General features: G+C 48.8%; 1 protein-coding gene and 1 pseudogene across 2 annotated transcripts in view; both read right to left on the bottom strand.

Moving 5' to 3' along the window:
- MAP2K1 (mitogen-activated protein kinase kinase 1) overlaps nt 1–8,009 on the bottom strand; it is a 51,645-nt gene that overhangs the window by 40,052 nt on the left and 3,584 nt on the right. The gene's annotated exons all lie outside the window — the stretch shown is intronic.
- On the bottom strand, nt 6,935–7,050 carry LOC115867908 (annotated as a pseudogene).

Here is an 8,009-nt window from a genome sequence, read left to right as displayed (position 1 = left end):
GGAAGGTGAGCATCATAGAATTCCAGCACATTTTTAATATAGATTTTGTGGTAAAATTATGTGCTTCGGCTGATATTTGGGTCGGCTTATACTCGAGTATGTACGGTAATCTCCTCCTCTTCATTCACTCCCTTTATTCTAAACCTCAAGAAGGCGGGGAGATGAACACCTGTTGGCCACTCCAGCACAAAGGCAACAGGTCTGTTTAGCAAACAACACAGTACATGAAGCCAGAGAAGACACAGGCTGAACGTCCTGGCTTTCTTCACTGGGTGATTCAGGGTGAAGGTGGGCTGTCAACACTCGTGTCCTGCTTAAGCCTGGCTAAGGGCCACAGCTGCCTCCAGCCCACTGCACACCTGCTGGTCTCTGCTGCACTGGAGCCGCCATCACACTAACAGGACAAATGGAGAAGGAGCTCACAGCTAACACCCGAATGAGCTTACAGTTGCCTGGAGGGCTCAGCAGGCAGGTTGGAAAAGCAGACTGCAAGCAAAGCTGTTAAAATGCACACCTACACACAGGTACACGCACTCTGAATGCCTACGAGGTAAAGAAGTGAGGGCAGAATGGAGGAGAATCACTCTACTCAACACTGTGAACTATTATTCTAAGTTCTTCAGGCTTATTCCCACTCTTACAATACGGGGACAAACTCAGATACAGAGAGCAACTTGCCCTAGGTCACCCAATTAATTAGTATGTGCAAGAATCCGGATTCAAACCCACACAAATAGAATCTCTGTCCTGAACCCTGACTGTATGACCTCGCCCAAAAGGACAGTGCTCACAAGGGACACTACTTATAACTAGGCTAAGACCTTAGTGTGGGCCCCTTAGGTGCCACACACCAGCTCTCGGTCCCTGGCGATGGCTTGTCCTGCATGAGCAGTCCTCTGCCCCACGTTACACTACACACACACACACACACACACACACACTCAATCACGGATCTACTTACAGTGCCTAGCCAATAGCAGAGGCCATGTCTGAGTCCCTCCCTTTCCTCTCGCGGAGAGAAGTTCGGAAGGCTCCCTCCTCCTGCGCTCCTCTTCCTGACAGCCATTCCTTCTGCTGCGCTCTCCCTCTAGCCACATGCCCTCCAGCTGCGCGCCAGGCTACAGCATGGCAAAGACTGTAAGCGCTGTGAGACCGTCCTGAGGACAGGAGTATGAGGAGGAGTGCTGAGGGTGGAGTACTGCTGCCAAAGTTCGGTTCAGTGCTAGAACTTGTACCTTCCTTGCAAGAAGCCTGGATTCAGTTCCCAGACAGTGCACTTCATGTGCACCCACCAGCCATCTGGCAGTGGCGGGCTGCATGCTGCCAGGATCATGAACAGAGCTTCCGGACGAAGACAGACGAGGAAGAAAGGCCTGGAAATGTACTTTTGCAAACCAGCCAACGAAAATCCTTCGGACCACAATGGTTCGATCTGCGATCAGTCACGGAACAGCACGGAGCAGGCAGCGTTTTGTTCCCGTGTGCATGGGACCCCGTGAGTATGGGCTGTCTTGATGGCGGCATTCAGGAGCCCTGGGTTCTTATCCCAGGTTGGTCATCAGCTAGCTGGGGGACCATGGACAAGCCAACCTACCTTCACCGCTTCTCGGTTTCCTTTTTTGTAACAGACAGGGGAGTAAGCACTCCACTCCCTGCTGACTTCACCAGAGGAGAATCAAAATGGTACAGGGATCAGAGGAAAACTTGGAATTTCAGTGCCTTTGTATACAGATGGAGAAGAGGGAGGTGCCGGGGGTGGGGTGGGGGGTGGGGGTAGGTTGGAGAAGTAGAGGCCGGGCCAAGGCAGGGGCAGCATGATACAGTAATTACTCCCTCATCAGGCAACTTGAAAAACTCCAGAAATGTTGAAAACTGTGTGTCGGGGAGTGAGAGACTTAAGATTTCATGTGAAGGTGAGAGGAAGGTCCTGGTGAAAATCCATCAAGACGGCAGCAGCCTTCACTGTTGCTTCCTCTTGCTCGGTGAGGGATGGCACGCTCATCTCTCGCCCTCTCACAGTGAATGCATCAAGCACTCAGAACCCCAGCAGCAAGGGAAGCCCACCCTCATGCCTGAACCCAAACCAGCCCGTTGCCATCCAGCCAATTCCACTCACGGTGACCCTACAGGACAGAGCAGAACCGCCCCAAGGATCCCCAAGCCGGTGAATCTTTCTACTGCAGCACACTGTCACATCTTTCTCCCTCAGAGCGTGGTGGGTGCCACTGCTGGCCTGTCACTTAGCAGCTGGGCTTGCTTAACTCCTTCCTCATCCCGCCACGACATGAGAATCTGCACACCATGGAGGCCAGGCATCTGCTTCCTTTCCTTACCACAATCCTTCATTTCCACGGAAATCAGCAAACTAAGACGAGATGGACGAAGGAAGCCTGGGCCCTGGTACATATAATGGAATGAATGAATAACACACACACACACACACACACACACCACACACCCCTTCTCCGAGGAGCAGCTGTGATCAGCTCTGACACCATCACGTTTCTCACAGCAGGGAGAAGACAACGCACTGTAATATTACTTCTGCCAGGCAGGGTAAGGCTGTCTTGCAGTAAACACCAGTTCACTGAGATACAAGAAGATTACAGGCTTGAAATGGAAAGTGGAGAAAAACAAGGATTGTCACGTGTTCTGAAAACACCAGAGCCACACACTGAAGTGGGTGAGGGAAGAATGATCCTTTGGGGAGAACATCGCCTTCCTGCTCGTCTCCTCCGCCTGGTAGGTCTAACCACGGGGCCACAATGGGATCTTCCCAATGTGGGGCCAGTGGAGGACGTCAAGAAGCCACGAAAGAGGCGTCAAAAGAGAAGCTAATACCAAAGGCTCCAGTAGGTTTGCTTATAAGTCAGAATTGACTCAATGGCAACTGGTTTGACTGCCGGTTGGAGGCGGGAGGTAAGACGAGCAGAAAAAGAAAAGAAAATAGGCTCAAAGGTGGAAGTCCAGGAATGCCAAGAGCCGAGCCACCCCAGGCTCGAGCTTTGGTGATAGGGTGTCCAGGTGTGCCATCTAGGGCCAGTACCAGGCAATGTAGGCAGAAGGGCTCTATATCCTCCACTCATCAGTCCTGCAGAGCATTCTACAAGTGCTGCTCATCTAAGCAATGAAATACTAGAATTATGACGATAGGCTCAACAAAAGAAACCAGACACAACGTAGTGTATATACACTGTGAGAGCTTGGACATTAAAAAAACCAAACAAAATAAAAATAAGCTGTAAAGACAAAGCTAATCTGCACAATTAGAAGTTAAGCGAGTGCGTGCCCTTTGGAGTAGCAGTCACTAGAAGGAGACATGGCGGAAATCCTTGTTGGAGGTCATGTCCTTGTTCTTGGTCTGATGCTGGTTATGTGTGTGAAACGTCACGGAGCGCTACATGTAATTTAGCATTTAATGCATCACGCTTAGGCTAGAAAGAGAAGATGGACCAGCTGGGAGGTTGGGCTATTTAGGTTTGAATCCTGATCCTGCCCTCACCAGCCATGTCAACTTAGACAGATTTCTTAACAGCCCCGAGCCTCAGTTTTTTTCATCAGCAAAATGGGGCAAACAATGACAATCATGCCTTTGGGTGGGAGCTCATCCACATGGAGCACAATACCTGGCACACAGTAGTACTCTGCAAATGCTACCCTGCTTGATGAATAACTAGCTGACAGCAATGTAATATTAACTCGGTGTTTCGTATGTTAAATGGCTCCCACTCTTCCCCACATTACACTCTCTACAACCACTTTTTGTGTACCACCATATCTTCCCCAGTGAGAACGCCGAGACCAGCAGTGGGTTCATCATTTACCCCAGGCCACAATTCTTAGTGACTTCAATCGCCTTGTGCTGCCCTGATGCCTTTCTGTTTCACTAAGGGCCTCCTAATGCCAGGGAAGACCAGGAAAGATGGCACCGCCGAGCCAGTCTCAAAGCAAAAAGCAATAAAGAGGGAGAACTGCCCGTGGGGTTTCCATGTGAACCATGGCTCAGTCCACACTGGGGAACTAACCACTGTACTTGCAGAGAGATGGCTGTACTACTTGGCCATACAGTACACACAGAAGAATCTGATATGAAGATTAGAGGAGTTTATCCCTGAGCAGGGCATCTAAGGACCACCTAGTTTAATTCCCCCAAACTGGAGGGAAGTGACTCACACAAATCCAGGGAGAACGTAAGTAGCAGGGTTGAACTCGGGTCTTCTGGTTCCCGAAGCCCTCACCCCCAAGCATATGGATGGTTTTCTTCTTTCTAGTAGCTTGGCCGCCCCAGAGGGAAAGGCCAGCCCCATACTGACCCATAAGCAGTAGCCGATTTCCTGCATATGTCAGTCCTGGGAGGGGGTGTAGGGGTCGCAATGACTGTGAGACTTTTCTCACATACCTCTCTGTCAGCAAGCAGAAAAGAGTAGGCAGCCAAGATGTGATTTGCATGAGCAGCCAGCATCAAAGAAAAGGAAAAACACACATCTCTGCTAAATTCAGGGAAGTACATTAGGAACCATGCACAAAAAACGGCTGCGCTGAAGCATCAGTTCCCAGAGCTGCCGAGAATCTAAGCCCCACATTGAGCTCAACGCCTCCACAAAGCCCTCCCTCTCACTGCCATGGAGCTGATTCCGATTCATAGCGACCCATAGGAAGCCCTGGGGGTCTCTGAGGCTGTAACTCTACCGAAGCAGACCGCCTCAGTGTTCTCCCACAGAGCAGCTGGTGGGTTTGAACCACTGACCTTCCCGTGAGCAGCCCAGCTTGGGTCTGCTCCTGCTGGTGGATGAGTAGCAAACTTCTTGCAACCAAGACTTGACCGTCTGGCTGTCTTGAAGCAGAGGAGCAGAAATGCTGAGAAAACCCCAAGGCTGAGACGCACGCTCATGGGGTCTCCATAAGACTGGGGACCGTATCTATTACTAAAATAAGCCTGTGGCTCCCGGCAACGCACGAACTACATCGGAGAATCACTCCATGTGGTTTTCTTGCCTGGAATCCTTACAAAGGTCTTTCCTTTGTGGAACCACTGGAGGTGGGGGTGGGGCAGGGCGTGAGCTCCCCCCCCAGTGCATGCTTGTTAAATGCCATCAGGTCAGTCTCAACCCCAGGGCCATTCCTCACAACTGTCCAAATCCAAGCAAAACCACAGTCCACCCCTGGGAAATGGACAAGGGCATGCAGGGAGACCGCCCCATCCGTCCATGGGCTCGCAGGGGCACTGAATGCTGAGGGAGTTAGGGTGCTCACTGAGAAGAAGATCCCTACAGGAGCTCCAGCACCACAAAATAAAAGCCCACTGTTGGGAGCTCTGAATATCGAACCCGGCTCTGTTCTTGACTCGCACTGCAGCATGACCGGAACGTGTACCAATTTCCAATCACAAAGACAATCTGCCTCGGCCTCTGTTGTTCTACACGCAATGTCCGGCGTTCAATCAGCATTACATGACAATAAAAGGGGGAGTTTTAAACAAAACACGTACTGTCAAAAGATAAAGCCATCAACAGAACAGGACCCAGCTATGACTCAGCTGTTGGAACTACTAGACAGAAGCTTTAAAACAACTATGAGTAATATGCTCAAGGTGGGCGGTCTTCGGGAAAAATGGAGGCATGTGCTACCCAAATACCAAGAAAAACAACGAGGCATCTGCACTCCATCGTTAACAACAGAAAAAGCAGGCCAGGAATGGTAGTAAAGAACTACCTACTAAAACAGAGCCAGGTTTACATGGTAGAAATTATCTTCCTCCCTTCTCACTACCCCCGGCACAGCAGGTATAAGCTGCAGTGTCCCAGTCACTGTTACTCCTCCCGTGAAGAGTTTGAAAGTACTTGGGGACGATCACTGTTGACAGAGTCTCCAAGGCATGTATATATTCTGACCAATCTGGAAGCAGCAGCCTGAAGTACTGAAGCCTCACCATGACCCAAGTCAGAGCAGGGGCGGGCACAGTTAGTAAAGACTTGGGGCAAAGTGATCAGGGTGTTTCTGAGCTTCTGGAAGGGCTGAAACTTCAGTTTGAACGGAATCATAGCACTCCGGGAGCAAGGGAGAGAACACTGAACGAATGAAGTTTGCACTCACCTAAGTTTCTCTTCAACGTTAGTGCTTCGCAAGGTGCCATACCGCAGGGGAAGAGAAAAGGCAACACACCATGACAGTCTACTGTCTGAGCTTCAAAGACGGCAAAGAAACACAAAGCACACGCAGAATCCAGAAAGGACGGCCCACTCAAAATAACAGGACAAAGGGAAAGCAATCATCTCCCCAAAGCATGAATATTGAACATGTGGAACAATAAAATATAACAATAGTAAGCATGTTCAGAGAACGAAGGAAAACAATGTATACACAAGATAAGAATGTAAAAGCGATGGACACTATTTTATAAACAAACAAAAAGCCAAAAAAAAAGTCCACAATTTCAGAACTAAACAGTACAATAACTGAAATGAAAGACCACATTGGAAGGACTTATCAGCAGAATTAAGCAAAGAATCCAGGAACTAGAGGATAGTGTAATAGAAATGACAGATTCTGAAGATCAACAAGACAGAACATCAACAACAAGACAGAAGAACGGTTACTGATCAGAATGCACCTCCCTAAAACGTGTGGAAATCCCAACCCCTGTGCTGGTCAAAAGGATCCCTGAAGGCAGGGTGGTTAAAATGCCCCAGCAGCTGCCCCAAAGGTCAGGAGCAAAAGCACCACACACTCTTTCAGGGGAAAGACATGGCAGTCTGAACCCATAAGGATTTGCACCCTTCAAACCTCTGTAGGTCTCCATCTACTGGAACTGCCTCGATGGTACTAGGTTTGGGGGTATCTGTAAATGTGACCCTGTTTGGAAATGGAGGGCTTCTTTTGTTGTGCTCATGTTTACATGCCATGTGGGGTGGGTCCCACACCAGATCAACAGAGGCATCTACAAACCCAGGGACACAAGGTTCTCCCATCCAAGTACTAACCAGGCCCAACCCTGCTTAGCTTCCGAGATCAGATGAGATCGGGCGCGGTCAGGGTGGCATGGCTGTAGACGGTACACACGTGTCTTAAAGCTGAGAGAGACAAGGCAACCCTGACTTTGCCCCCAGAACTGTTCATTGTCTGCCATTTCTGTACGGCAGCACTACTTACCTAAGATAAGGATAAAAACTCCTAAGCAGAACCTGTGGAAATACGGGACATCATCAAGCAAGCCAATACAGACAGCATGAGATTGGCAGAAAGAGAATGAGACAGAATTTTAGAAAACAAGTGATAGCAGAAAACTTCCCAAACATGATGAAAAACATGAATTTACAAATCCAAGAAGCTTAACAAACATCAAGTAGGCAAACCCGGTGAGATCCACACCCATCCACATTACAATCAAGCTCCCAAACAACAAAGAATCTTGAAAGCAGCAACAGAGACTCAAATAAATATAAAATACTGATTTCTGAGAAGCTGTACAAGCCAGAAGACAATGGAAGGAGACATTTACAAGTGCTGGTGGAAGAAGAGAACTGTCAAGACGGTCCCTTAAAGAATGAGGTAAAAATGAAAACATTTTCAGATAAATGGTAATAAAGTTCCACACCAGACTTAAACCCGGTGCCCCAAGATGCGAATGCAACATACCCATACCGGCATGAAGCAGGGAACCAGTGGAGAGATCTGACTATGTGGACAGCTGCCCCTCCCGCCCCCACCCAGAAGAATTTACTTTAGGGGACAGCACTGAAGCTACAGCTCAGGGAGAGGGACATGTCTGATCAGAGCACAGGGGAGCAAATGAAGGGGGAGGAAGAGAGAGTGGAGCACAAGAAGAAAGTAAAAGGAAATAGAGGAAAGAACTAGAAGGCAAAGGGCATTTACAGACATATATTTATATATGATAATGGGGAAATATATCTATGTGCATATATTTATAGGGTTAGTATTAAGGTAGCAGATGGACATTGGGCCTCCACTCAAGTACTCCCTCAATGCAAGAACACTTTGTTCTATTAAAC

This window comes from Echinops telfairi, unplaced genomic scaffold, assembly GCF_000313985.2.
Source record: "Echinops telfairi isolate 266 unplaced genomic scaffold, ASM31398v2 ScPeMD7_7475;HRSCAF=8513, whole genome shotgun sequence".
NCBI lineage: Eukaryota > Metazoa > Chordata > Mammalia > Afrosoricida > Tenrecidae > Echinops > Echinops telfairi.
Note: the sequence above shows the minus strand (reverse complement) of the source record. Positions and strands in the feature narration are given on the sequence as shown.